Source organism: Hemitrygon akajei, chromosome 9 (assembly GCF_048418815.1).
Source record: "Hemitrygon akajei chromosome 9, sHemAka1.3, whole genome shotgun sequence".
NCBI lineage: Eukaryota > Metazoa > Chordata > Chondrichthyes > Myliobatiformes > Dasyatidae > Hemitrygon > Hemitrygon akajei.
In genome coordinates, this window is record NC_133132.1 from 76,443,641 (window position 1) to 76,458,906 (window position 15,266).

Here is a 15,266-nt window from a genome sequence, read left to right on the forward strand (position 1 = left end):
CACATTCCAAACCTTGTGGATTCTGCGTGTCTCTCTCTCATTTCCTGGGTCCCAGACCCGAATTAATAGCGATCTTGCGATTCTCAAAAAGGAGGGGGGGGGGCGACTTTGTACCCTTCAGCCCCTCAGAGTTGCGGCACATTCGTAACAATGTGCAACATGACAACTTTCAGAAAATCTTTGAAGAAAAATTGTAGAGATGCATGAAACTGGAAAAGGCTACAAAAGCATTTCTAAAGACCAAAATGTACATCAGTCCACAGTAAGAGAAATCGGCTACAAATGGAGGAAATTCTGTACTATTGCTACTCTCTCTAGGGGTGGGTGGTCCTGCAAAGATCATACTAAGAGTACATCATGCGATGCTGAAGGAGGTGAAAAATAACCCAAGGGTATCAGCAAAAGGCCTGCAGAAATTTCTAGAACTTGCTGAAGTCTCTGTTCACATGTCCACTATAAGAAAAACACTGAACAAGAACGGTGTTAATCGAAGGATACCATGGAGGAAACCACTCCTCTCCAGAAAAAAACATTGTTGCATGTCTCAAGATTGCAAAAGTCTACCTGGATGTTCTACAACACTTCTGAACCAATGGTCTGCAGAAAGATGAGACTAAAGTTGAACTTTTTGGCAGAAATGCACATTGCCATGTTTGGAGGAAAATGGGTACTGCACACCAACACCAAAACCTCATCCCAACTGTGAAGGATTGGACAATGGCGCAGACATAGTATAAGCATTTCTGCGTGGGTCCGGAATGGAGCCTGAGAAAGCAGCCAGTTTTCAGCGGGAGTCTTTGATTGAACAGCGGCACAAATGCATTAGGAGCATTCCTGCACAGGTCTGGAGTGTAGCTTGAAAAACCCAATGTCCATAAAAGAGAGGTACCATCTGGTGGAGCGGTTATCGTTGGAGTGGACTGAGCCAGAGTGATAAGGCTTTGGCTCTGCAAGCTTCAGCGAGAACAGGCGGAAACGAGGTAAGTAAGTAAACATATTTGTTATTTCTTTTTTTTAATCTAACTCTTGAAAGAATGGGGAGTATGTCTGCAGGGCCAATGCTCTATTCTGCGTGTCAGATGTGGGATTTCCAGGAGACTCCTGGCCTCCCCCAAGGTCGTGTCTGCATAGATACATCAAGATGCAGCTCCTTAGAAACCATGTTATGGAACTGGAGCAGCAGCTTGGTGATCTTCAGCTTGTTTGGGAAAGTGAGGAGGTGATAGACAGAAACTACAGGGAGGTAGTCACGTCAAGGCTACAGGAGACAGATAAATGGGTAACTGGCAAGAGAGGGAAGGAAAAAATGTCAGATAGTGGAGAACACCCATATCACTGTCCCTCTCAAGAATAAGTTCTCCATTTTGACTTCTGTTGTGGGGGGACAACCTACATGGGGGAAGCAACAGCAGCTGTGCCTCTGGCACTGAGTCTGGCTCAGGAGGGTAGTGAACTAAAGAGGATGGCAGCAATAATAGGAGACTCTAGATTTAACGGAACAGATAGGCAATTCTGTGGACATGAAGAAGAAACATGGATGGTAGTTTGTCACCCAGGTGCCAGGGTCCAAGTCTCTGAAGGCGTCCACAATATCCTGTAGAGAGGCTGAGCAGACAGAGGTCATGTACGTTGGGTCCAATGACATAGGTGTAAAAAGGGAGGAGGCCCTGAAAACAAGCTACAGGGCGTTAGGAAGGAAGTTGAGACGCAGGATCTTAAGGGATTGCTGCCTGTGCCACACGACAATGAGGATAAGAATAGAATGAGGTGGCAGATAAATGCATGGTTGAAGAGTTGGAGCAGGGGGCAGGGATTCAGGTTTCTGGATCATTGGGAGCTCTTCTGGGGCAGGTGTGGCCTGAATAAAAGGGATGGGTTGCAGTTGAATCCGATGGGGACCAATATCCTTGCAGGCAGGTTGACTGGAGCTGTTGGGAGTGGTTTAAATTAATAATGCAGTGGGATGGGAACCAGTATGATAGAGCTGAGGATGATCCATCAGGTTTACAAGTAGATTACGGGTCTAATATGAAAGTAAGGAAGGACAAGCCAATGATTGGGTACAAATGCAGACAGTGTAAAGAGTTAAATGGAGGCAAAGTTCAAAAGGGTGAAGAACACAGGGCTTGTGCTGTATTTAAATGCATGTACTTTTCAGAATAAGGTGGATGAACTCGTGGCGCAATTAAAGATTTGTTGTTATGACATTGTGGGCATCACTGAGTCATGCCTGAAGAAGGTCATGGTTGGGAGCTTAACATCAAAGGATTGTATCATTGTATTGAAAGGACAGGCAGGAAGGCATAGGCGGTGGTGTGGCTCTGTAAAAAAAATTATTATGGGAATCATATATAGGATTCCAAATAGTAGCCGAGATGTGGGGTTGAGATTGCAAAGGGAGCTGGAAAGGACATGTAATAAGGGTAATGTCACCATTTTAATGGGGGACCTCAATATGCAAGGGGATTGGGAAAATCAGGGATCACAATTGAGGGGATTTGTTGAATGCCTATGAGATGACTTTTTAGAGCAGCTTGACCCTTGAGCCTACTCAGGGAAAGGTTATCTTACATTGGGTGTTATGTAATAATACATCTTTTATTAGAGAGCTTGAGGTAAAGGGGCCCTTAGGAGGCAGTGATCACAATATGATTGAATTCATACTGCAGTTTGAGAGGGAGAAGACAGATGTATCAGTATTGCAATGGAATAAATGGAATGACAGAGGCATGAGGGAGGAGCTTGCCCAGGAGGATTGGAGGAGGATGCTGGCTGGGATAATGGCAGAGCAGGGGTGGCTGAAGTTTCCAGGAATAGTTCTCAGAATAGTTCACAAGGTGCAGAATAGGCATGTCCCACAGAAGAAATTCTCAAATGGCAGGAGTAGGCAACCACGGATGATAAGGGAAGTTAAAGTGCATAAAAGCCAAGGAAAGGGCATATAATGTAGCAAAAGTTACTGAGAAATTGCATGATAGAGATTTCTTAAAATCCAACAAAAGGCAACTGAAAAAGTCCTAAGAAGGGAAAAGATGAAATATGAGGGTAAACTAGCCAATAATATAAGGCAGGGTACCTTAAGTTTTTCTCAGTTATATAAAAAGTAAAAGGGAGGTGAGAGTTGATACCAGACCTCTGGAAAGTGATGCTGGTGAGGTAGTAATGGGGGACAAAGACATGGCCGATGAACTTAATAAGTACTTTGCATCTGTCTTCACTGTAGGAGACACTAGCAGTGTGCCAGAGGTTTGTGAATGTCAGGGAACAGGAGTGAGTGCCATTGCTAATACAATGGGAAACCCAGAGTTCTGAAAGAGCCGGCTGAAGAAATAGCAGATGCATTGGTTATGATCTTTTAAGAATCACTTGATCCTGGCATGGTTTCGAGGGATTGGAAAATTGCAAATGTCACTCCACTCTTTACAAAGGGAGGAGGGCAAAATAAAGGAAATTATAGGCCAGTTAGCCAAGCCTCAGTGGTTGGGAAAGTGTTGGACTCTATTATTAAGGATGAGATTTCGGGGTACTTGCAGACTAATGAGAAATAAGTGAAAGTCAGCATGGTTTCTGTGAAGGGAAATCTTGCCTGACAAATCTGTTAGATCTCTTCAAGGAAGTTACAAGCTGGGTGGACAAAGGAGAGGCAGTAGGTGTCATTTACTTAGATTTTCAGAAGGCATTTGATAAGGTGCCTCACATGAGGCTGTTTAACAAGATAAAATCCTATGGTGTTACAGGAAGAAAACTGGCATGGACAGAGGAATGACTGACAGCCAGGAGGCAGTGAGTGGGAATAAAAGGGGCCATTTCGAGTTGGCTGCCAGTGACTAGTGGTTCCTCAGGGGTCAGTATTGGGGCCATTGCTTTTCACATTGCTTGTCAATGAATTAGATAATGGAACTGATGGTTTTGGGGCAAAGTTTTCAGATGATATGAAAATAGGTGGAGGGGTAAGTAGTGCTGAGGAAGCAATGCGATTGCAGAAGGACTTAGACAAGAATAGGAAAAAAGTGGCAGATAAATACAGTGTTGGGAAATGTATGATAATGTATTTTGGTAAAGGAACAAAAGTGCAGACTACTATCAAAACAAGGAGAATATTCAGACATTAGAGGAGCAAAGCGATCTAGGAGTCCTTGTGCAAGACTCCCAGAAGGTTAATTTACAGATTGAGTCGGTGGTAAAGAAGGCAAATATAATATTGGCATTTATCTCAAGGGGAATAGAATATAAAAACAAGGAGATAATGCTGAGACTTTATAAGACACTGGTCAGGCCACACTTGGAGTATTGTCAACAGTTGTGGGGTCCATATCTCAGAAAGGATGTGTTGTCATTGGAAAGTCCAAAGGAGGTGCACAAGGATGATTCCAGGAATGAAGGGGTTAACATATGAGGAGCGTTTGGCAGCTTTGGGCCTGCACCCACTGGAATTTAGAAGACTATGGGGGAGGGGGTGGAATCTCATTGAAATCTGCCAAATGAGGACTAGATGGGGTGGATATGGAGAGGATATTTCCTATGGAGGAGGTGTCCAGAACAAGAAGGCACGGCCTCAAAATTGAGGGGTGACCTTTTAGAACAGAGGTAAGGAGGAATTATTTTAGCTAGAAAGTACTGAATCTGTGGAATGCTCAGCCCCAAACAGCTGTAGAGGCCAAGACCATGGGTATACTTAAAGCAAAAATTGATAGTTTCCTGATTGGCCAGGGCATCAAATGTCATGGCGAGAAGGAAGGTGTATGGGGTTGAGTGAGATCCAGGATCAGACATGAAGGAATGGTGGAGCAGGCACGATGGGGTGAATGGCCTAATTCTTCTCCTTGGTCTTATGGTATGATGGAAGGAACATCATAGTTTGGGGCTGCTTTGCTGCCTCAGGACCTGGAAAGCTTTCAATCATTGAAGGAACAATGAATTCAAAATTGTATCAAGACATTTTACAAGAGAATGTCAGGGTAGCAATCCGTCACCTGAATAGATGTTGGATAATGTAACAAGACAATTGTCCAAAAGACATGAGCAAATCAACAACAGAATGGTTTAAAAAGAAGAAAATTAATGTTTTGGAATGGCCGAGTCAAATTCTTGACCTTAATCCTATAGAAATGTTGTGGAAAGACCCGAAGCAAGCAGTTCATACAAGGAAGCTCACCAACATTCCAGGGTTGAAGCAGTTTTGTAAGGAGGAATGGCCAAAAAGTTTCTCCAAGCCAATGTACAGAACTGATCAACAGTTACTGGAAACATTTGGTTGAAGTTATTGCTGTACGAGGAGGTCACACCAGTTACTGAAAGCAAAAGTGCACTTACTTTTTCCAACAAATACATGTAATATTGGATCATTCCCCCCCCCCCCCCAATAAATAAATAAATAAATAAATAAACAAGTATAATGTTATTTTTGTTATTTGCTTAATTGGATTCTCTTTCTCATTTTAGGACTTAGGTGCAGATCTGATCACGTTTTGGGTCATATTTATACAGAAATAGAGAAGACTCTAGAGGGTTTACAAACTTTCTAGCACCACTGTAAATGGGGCTGGAAACTGAGTTCTCAGGTGGTAGAGGATACCTGCTGCCCCACAGCAACTGGCCAATCTATCCCAGCAGTTTCTCAAGCACTCACTTGTATGTATGGGTTGTACATACATCAGGTTAGGCATTTCTAAGCTGTTGATGATATGTACAAGCAAAACAATACTGACAATTTTATAATAACATTGGAGTACATAATCAGTGTAATTGTAATTGTGTCAGTAAATTATAAATGAAGAAATTTAACTTAAACATTTTGCTTGTTCAAATGCTTAGGACAATAATTCAGAAGATGTGTAACTCTGGTGGTTGATGGTTGGGTTGAGTCGTTCTCCGATCTTGGCCACACATCACAAGTAAGTTTCTGAAATGATGTCCAATCAGCTGATTGAAAAGTATATAAAGGCCAAGCATTTGGAGAACACCCCACAATGAACAACGCACTGATGGTGTCTTCTTGCATGGTGACGAAACGTTTGCAAGTAAATTGCCAAGATTGGAGAACAACTCAACCCAAACATTGATTAATATTCTAAAATTATGAGTTAATTTACAACATGATAATGTTGAACATTTAAAAATATTTTACATATGTTTAATACATTAAACAATAATTCTTGATATTACTGAACATTTCAACATATATTGAAATAAGGGGCAAGACATTCCTCAACATACAGGACTAACCTGTTTAGTGATGGAAGGAAAGAGGCTTTATGATACTTACACTTACTCCATGTACAGTGAAGCATCCAGTGCATTGCTGGAGGCTTCCTACATGAAATATGACGTATTTATCACTAAGAAACCAAATCCCTTTACTGCCAGGTCTTTACTCAGACAGGTAATCCATTTTTTCACATTGCTATCTAACTGTCCACTGAAATAAAGTAATCAAGTATACAGATTGCTTTACTTCAGTGAAGAAATAAAACAATCAGATGTACTGATTGAAGCTTCTTAACATTATTTTAGTGGACATCATTCTAAGTGAAATGTTAAGAAACCTTCAAAGTAGTATTAGTATGTGGTGTCACAAATAAAGATTAAAGATTGCAGGACATGTGTCAGGGAAACAGCAAACACTGGTGTTTCAATGGGAGTGGCCTGGAGCCTTTACAATATGTTTTCATCAGTTTCTCAATGGTAATTATACCATCAATGAGAGGTATCTTTCTCTATTTGGAGAGTGGGCTATCTACCAAGTCCAGCTCACTTTACGGGGTAGATGTTGAGCTAGGCACCAGGAGTTCTGCCAAACATAATGACATTCCTCATGGAGAAGAATCCAGAGATTTCATAGGTAGGTTTTGAGGGGAGAAAAGTACAGAGAGAATAGGGCCCCACTAAGACCAAAGAGGACACTTTTGAGATGAGCTGCACGAGGTGGGCAAGGTCCTCAATGTATATTTTGACTCTGCTTTTACTGTGGAGAAAGACATGAATATGAGATGGTTAATGGGGATGTCTTGTGGACAGTATGCATTACAGCAGAGGAGTACTGGATGTCTTAAAATGTACAGTATGAAGATGGAAACATCTGCAGGACCTGATCAGAAGCATTATGGGAAACCAGAGAAGAAATTATATGAGCTCGGGCCGAGATATATGCATTTTTGTAAGTACCAGAAAACTGGAGGGTGGCTTATGTTAGCCCTTTACATAAGAAGGGTTGCAAAGAGAAATCTAGGAACTATAGAGCAGCAAGCTTAATATCTGTGGCAGATAAGTTACTAGAGGGGATTTTATGGAATAAGATATACAAGCAAGGTATGGGTTGTGTGGTGAACTACATATACCTGTCTGGACACGCCCCCTGCTGACTGCTCCTGTGGCCCCTCCCACTGACTGTGGCTCCTCCCACAGACCCCGGTATAAAGGCGATTGAGGCCTGAGCCCGGCCCTCAGTCTCCAGGATGTAGTATGGTGGTCAACTACTGCTTGTTCTTTCTTCCAGTCAATAAAAGCCGATATCTCGCCTTCACGTCTCAGAGAGAGTTATTGATGGTGCATCAGGTTGATTATCGATTAACCGGCATGGCTTTGTACAAGGGAAATCATGTCTCATGAATTTGACTGAGTTTTTTGAAGAAGTAAACCACAAGGTTGATAAGGGCAGGGCAGATGTACTCTATATTAAGTTCAGTAAGGCCTTTGGTAAGTTTCCATATGGTAGACTGCTATAGAAAATTTGATCACAAGGGATCCAGGAGGGTAAGGTAATTGGATACACAATTGACTTGGTAGTGGGAAGTAGAGGGTGATAGTGGAAAATTATTTCTTGGACTGGAGCCCATGACTAGTGGTGTTCCCAAGGTTTGGTGCTAGGCCTATTGCTAATTGTTAGCTTTATCAGTGCTTGGATGACAATAGTTAGCATGTTTGCAGATGACACTAAAGTAGATGTTATTGTAGACAGTGAAGATGGTTGTCAGGATTTACAGACAGATCTTGATCAGCTGGGTAAGGACCCCAGGAAAAGAAAATTGAGTTTAATTTGGATGAGTGTGAGGTGTTATATTTTAGGAAGACAAACTTAACTGGGACTTTCACAGTGAATAGTAGGGACCTGGGGAGTGTTGTAGAACGAGGGGCCTAGCAGTACAAGTACATGGTTTCTTGGAAGTGGCATCACAGGTTAATAGGGTGGTGAAGAAAGCTTTTGGCATGCTGGCCTTCATCAGTCAGAGCACTGAGAAGGAAGAATGGCTGTTATGTTGCAGTCATACAAGAAATTGGCGAGGCTGCATGTGGAATATTGTGTTCAGTTTTAGTCACTCTCATAGAAAAGATGTCATTAGATTTGAAAGTGTGCAGGTGAGATTTACAATGATGTCGCCAGGACTCAAGGGACTGAGTTATGGAGAGATGTCGAGCAGGTTGGGACAATTTTCATTGAAGCATAGAAGATTGAGGGTTGTAAAAACATGAGGGGTGGCAATAGGGTTAACACACACAGTAGTTTTCCCAAGGTTGTGTATCAAGAACTAGAGTGCATGGGTTTAAGTTTAGAGGGGAGAGACTTACTGGAAACATGATGGATAAACTATTCACCAAAGGTTGGTCAATATATAGAATGAGCTGCCAACAGTTATAGAGTCATAGAACATTACAACACAGAAAAGGGCCATCTAGTACATGTCAACCTGATCTTCTGCCTAGTCCCATCTACCTGCATCAGGACCGTAGCCCTCTCACACATATACCTAGCCAAACTTCTCTTAAATGTTACAATTGAACCCGCATCAAGGACTTCAGCTGGCCGTAGAGGAAATGATTGAAGCAAGTACATTAACAACATTTAAAAGTCATTCGGAGAGGTATATGTGTAGGAAATGTTTAGAGGGTTATGGACCAAATGTGTGGCAAATGGGATGAGTTTAGATGTAAAGCTTGGTTGGCATGGACCATAGAGGCTGAAGGGCTTGTTATTGTGCTGTATGAGTATTATATTTAATTTTTAATGTCATTGAGCATCAACATTCAATTTCATTAACAGATTCGATCACTGGGGCCTCACCAGCTGTCAAAGCCATCTTACTGCCCAGGGCCCGTGCTCAGTCCTGATCTCCTCTATGCAGACTGCTATCATTTTCGCCCTGATAATATGAGTTTACTCTGGGTGTTTCTCATATCCCAAAGACTTAAAACTTTGCAAAATGGCCACTTAAATTATGTCTTTGGGTGGTTTAATGGCAATAAGAATCGGAGATGAGTTAAGGAACGTGTATGAGGGAGGTTCAATTGCAGGGAATTGCATAGGAAGGGAAATGGGATTATAAGTTTGTTTCCCAGGAGATTACATGGAATGATGCATCAAGGACATTATAATTGGGAAAATTAAATGATAGGCCTACCCTAAATATTGGAAATTTATCAAAAATGAGATGACTCACTCCATCACACACCCATCTTATTGGTAAAGAATTTCACTGTCGACAATGAGCAAGAGTTAACTCTGATAACTATGAGAGAGATTTCTTGTGCTCTATTTTTCTCATGTTTGCAAAGGCTAGGTTTAGATTCCACACTTCTGGATTTAGATTGCAATAACCACCTGACTGTATAAAAATTCTTAACCAGCACTCCTTCAAGAGATGACAGGATTTGTAGGGCTGCATTTACCGTCCTGCTCTGGAATGCAGAGTCACATTCATGACATCTCACATTTTACCATTCTGATTTTTGGAATAATAAGGAAAATTCACTTATTTTCTCACAGAAGAGGAGAAAATTCTGAAGGTGCGATGTAGTCCTGGTTACTCTTGTGTGGCCCAGACAGCTGATCAAACCTCCTATTAGTTCATTCTGTGTCTTGTTGATGAGGCAGCTAGAGACATTTCCCTATAGAACCTGTGGCATGGTTCATTATAATTTTGTTCTAAAGCATTTTCCCAAATGGATCAAAAGTCATTCATGTTTAATGCTTACAAAAATCCTTCATTTCATTTATTGCCTGCAACTGGGTCCAGATCAGAATTGAAACAGCAATCAGTCTCACCATATGCCTCTCCTTCCCATCTCCAATCACACACAGGCACAGATCACTGATGTACTGTATTTTAGCCTTGGCCAGTTTAACACCTTATTAAAATAATGAACAGTGCAAAGTCATTTCATCTACTAATAGTTTCTTGTTTGGCTATCTCTTTCCAAAGTCTAAAAATTATATTGGTTTCTCCATATCCTACAGAAATTATATCGCGGTAAATAAATTCCCATTTTTAAAAGTAAAAGAATGCATGAAACAACTTGTGGATGTTTTGTATTCAAGAGTTGCATTTTAAATTATTTTTATAAAGACACTTGGGAGTCCTAGAGCAGGATACTCTAAAGATTATCTTGCAGGTTGAGTGTGTAGTAAGGAAGGCAAATTCAATGTTTTGAGAGGGCTAGAATATAAAAGCAAGGATGTAATGCTGATGCATTACATTTGGAGTATTGTGAGCAGTTTTGGGCTCCTTATCTAGGACAAGATGTGCTGGCATTGGAGAAGGTCCAGAGTAGGTTAACCAGAATAATCCCAAGAATGAAAGGGTTTATGTATAAGGAGTGTTTGATGGCTCTGGGTCTGTACCCACTGGAGTTCAGAATAATAAGGAGTGATTTTGTTCATACCTACTGCATATTGAAAGGCCTAGATAGAGTGGACATGGAGAGAATGTTTTGATTAGTGAGACTCTAGGACCAGAGGGTGGAGCTTTAGAACAGCAGGACATCTCTTTAGAATAGAGATGAGGAGAAATTTCTTTAACCAGAGGATGGTAAATCTGTGGAATTCATTGCCACAGACAGCTGTAAAGAGCAAGTCAGTGGGTATATTTAAAGCAGAGTTTGACAGGTTCTTGATTAGTAGGGGATTCAAAGGTTACAGGGAGAAGGCAAGGGGATGAGTTTGAGAGGGAGAACACGTCAGTCATGATAGAATTGCAGAGCCGACTCGATAGGCTAAATGGCCTAATTCGGCTCCTATGTCTTATGGTCTTATGTGTTTTTGTTAGATCAAAACTATTGGCTATTTCTGTGTCCTGCTTTATTTTTCATTGTAATGTCGGAGGAGATCATTTTTATTATTTTTGTTGTTTGTACAATTTGTCTTCTTTTGTACTTTGATTGTTTATCAGTCTTGGTTATTTATAACTTTTCATAAATTCTTCTGTTTTTTTTATATTCCTTGTAAATGCCTGCAAGAAAACAAATCTCAAGGTAGTATATAGTGACATATATATATATACTTTGATAATAAAATTTACTTTGAACTTTGAGACTATTTTAGGCTGAATGGTGTAGCAAGCCAATGCTCTGAGCAATTACATTCCTCAATTTGTTTCCCTGTGACATACTCTCTTACAAGTTTTAACTCTCCAATCACCTGTCTACAATAGGGGACATTTACAAGAGTTGTTTGACCGGCAACCAGGTCCTGGAGATGAAGAAGGAAACAGAAACACTGTGTGGTTATAAGGAGAATGTGTAACCTCCACAAACATCAGAAAAGTAATGTTGAAACTTCTGATTCACCTATAGCACCCTGGCATTTGCCCAGTGTAAGTCATAGATGACTCTAATGACATTAGAAGATCGTGCAGCCTGTTTCCTCCACTGCAGCACAATGTTGGGAGTGTGAGCCTTTGCAGAATGAAGTCCCACCAGGGCAGCCCATCCTGCAGGGAGAGCCCAGCCACCTGAGAGAATATTGTGACTCCCCTCTCACCCTTCTTCATTTTCCCTCAGTCTCATGGGCGTTTTTAATGCTGCTGTATGATTGTGCCATGAACAACGTTCTTCCAGGACTCAGCTTTGAGCTGAGAAGCTAAGAGTTCAAAGGGGACGCACAGGCTAAGTTAATTTTCACAGAGAAAGGCAGGTGCCTGGAATGCACTGCTGGAGTGGTGGTTGAAATGAGTACAATAGTGGTATTCAAGAGGATTTTACATATGGACATGAATAGGCAGGGTTATCTGGATTTGGAATGCGTGCAGGCAAAAGGGATTAGTTTAATTTGGCATCTTGCTTGGCACAGACATCATGGTCTGAAGGGCTTGCTCCTGTCCTATCCTGTTCTACGTTTTATGCAGTTATGATGTGAAAAAGACATCCGGATGGCATTTTGGTCAGAGATGGTCAGATTGGATCAACAGCATTATAAAGGGAGAGGGTGAGCAACCGGAAGTCATGGTACATATTGTGACTGACGTCATAGGTAGGAAGTGGGAGGAGGTCCTCAAGTGAGAATAGAAGGAATTAGGTAGGAAGCTGAGAAGCAGAACCTCCAGGGTAGTAATCAGTGGATTGCTGCCTGTGTCACGCACCAGCCAGTGGAAGAATAGGATGATTTGGCAGATGAGTGTGTGGCTGAAGAACTGATGCAGCGGGCAGGGTTTCAGATTTCTAAATCATTGGGATCTCTTCCGGGGAAGGTATGACCTGTACAAAAAGGACAAGGGGAACCAATATCCTTGCGGGTAGGCTTGCAGAGCAGGTGGGAATGATTTAAATTAATTTGGCAGGGGGATGGGAACCGAAGTGATATGGCTAAGGATGGGGCACTGTGAGGAAGGATAGGGACATAATGAGGCAATACCGCAGTCAGTGGGATAAGTTGCACCACACGCACCCCTCATACAAACTCTTCTCCTTCCTGCCATCTGGAAAAAGGTACCAAAGCATTCGGGCTGTCACGACCAGACTGTGCAACAGTTTCTTCCCTCAGAGTCTAGACTGACATCTACATCATTTATTATTATATTGAAATCTGTCCTCTATTGTGCCTATTGTCTTGTTTATTTATTTATTTATTTATTTATTATTGTACTGCCCCGCACTGTTTTGTGCACTTTATGTAGTCCTGTGTAGGTCTGTAGTCTAGTGTTGCTTTATGTAGTCTAGTGTAGCCTTGAGTTGTCTCACATAGTCTAGTGTAGTTTTGTGTTATCTCATGTAGCACCATGGTCCTGGAGGAACGTTGTTTTGTTTTTACTGTGTATTGTACCAGCAGTTTATGGTCGAAATGACAATAAAAAGTGACTTGACTTGACGTGTAACATGGGGGCAACATGGAAATGGATGATGAATACATGACTGAAAGTGATCTATTTGAATGCACCCAGCATACAAAATAAGGTAAGTGATCTTGTAGTGCATTTAGCGGCTGGCAACTATGACGTTTTGGGCATCACTGAATCATAGCTGAAAGAAGATCATAGTGGAGAGCTTAACATCCAAGGATACATATTGCATAGAAAGACAGGCAGGTAGGCAGAGTGGGTGGTGTGGCTGTGTTGGTAAATTGAAATCAAATCCTGGGAAAGAGGTGACATAGGATCAGAAGATGCACAATCCTTGTGGGCAGTGATAAGACAGACAGACAGACAGACAGACATTCTTTATTGATCCCGAGGGAAATCGGGTTTCATTACAGTCGCACCAACCAAGAATAGTGTAGACAATAAAGCAATATAAAACCATAAATAATTAAATAATAATAGGTAAATTATGCCAAGTGGAAATAAGTCCAGGACCAGCCTATTGGCTCAGGGTGTCTGACACTCCGAGTGAGGAGTTGTAAAGTTTGATAGCCACAGGCAGGAATGATTTCCTATGACGCTCAGTGTTACATCTCGGTGGAATGAGTCTCTGGCTTAATGTACTCCTGTGCCTAACCAGTACATTATGGAGTGGATGGGAGACATTGTCCAAGATGGCATGCAACTTGGACAGCATCCTCTTTTCAGACACCACCATCAGAGAGTCCAGTTCCATCCCCACAACATCACTGGCCTTACGAATGAGTTTGTTGATTCTGTTGGTGTCCATTACCCTCAGCCTGCTGCCCCAGCACACAACAGCAAACATGATAGCACTGGCCACCACAGACTCGTAGAACATCCTCAGCATCGTCCAGCAGATGTTAAAGGACCTCAGTCTCCTCAGGAAGTAGAGATGGCTCAGATCCTTCTTATAGACAGCCTCAGTGTTCTTTGACCAGTCCAGTTTATTGTCAATTCGTATCCCCAGGTATTTGTAATCCTCCACCAGGTTGCAAGAAACTGCAAGTTAGTAAAAAGTTCCTTATGGGAGTTATGGCCTCTGAACAGTACCCAGGATGTGGGATAAAAATTACAACAGGAAACAGAAAAGGCATGTAAGAAGGGCAATGTTATGATAGTCATTGGGGATTTTAATATGCTGGTAAATTGGGAAGATCAGGTTGGTGCAAGAAGGAAATTTGTGTAGTGCTTATGAGGTGGCTTTTTAGAGAAGCTCATAGTTGAGCCTGCTAGGGAAAAGGCAATTTTGGACTGGGTGTTGTGTGATGAACCAGAATTGATTAGTGAGCTTAAGGGAAAGAAACTCTTAGGAGGCAGTGATAGAATTCACCTTACTGCTTGAGAGGGAGAAGATAAAGTCAGATGTATCAGTATTATGGTGCAGTAAAGGGCATTACAGAGGCATGAGAGAGGAGATGGCCAAAGTTGATTGAAAGGTGACACTATCAGGGAGGATGGCAGAAAAGCAATGGCTGGAATTTCTGGGGTAATTCGGAAGGCACTGGATAGATACATCCCAAAAATGAAGAAATATCCTAAAGGGAAGATGAGGCAACTGTGGGTGATGAGAGGTCAAAGACAGCATATAATATAATATAATATAACAAAAATTAGTGGAAAGTTAGATGATTGGGAAGCTTTTAAAAACCAACAGAAGGCAACTAAAAAAAAGACATAAGGAGAGAAAAGATGAAATACAGTGTAAAATTAGCCAATAAAATAAAAGAGTATACCAGAAGATTTTTCAGACATATAAAGAATAAAAGAGAAGGTGAGAGTGGACATTGGACTGCTGGAAAATGACGCTGGGGAGCTGGTACTGAGGGGCGAGAACTGGTGTGTCAGTCTTCATTGAGGAAAACACTAGCAGTACCCCAAAATTTGAGAGAGTTAGGGGCAGAAGTGAGTGTTGTTGCTATTTCTAAGAAGAAGGTGCTTGGGAAACTAAAGGTAGATAAGTCACCTGGATCAGATGGACTTACAGAAAGAAGAGCTGAATAGATTGTGGAGGTGTTACTGATGATCTTTAAAGAATCACTAGAAGGTCTGGAAAATTACAATGCCACTCCACTCTTTAAGATGAAGGGTGTCAAAAGAAAGGAAATTCTAGAAATTATAGATGAGTTAGCCCGACTTCAGTGATTGGGAAGATGATGGAGCACATTTTTAAGGATGAAG

General features: G+C 41.6%; 1 protein-coding gene across 1 annotated transcript in view; it reads right to left on the minus strand.

Annotated features, from left to right (window-relative positions):
- Window positions 1-15,266, minus strand: part of LOC140732802 (uncharacterized) — a 237,808-nt gene that overhangs the window by 28,009 nt on the left and 194,533 nt on the right. The window lies entirely within an intron of this gene.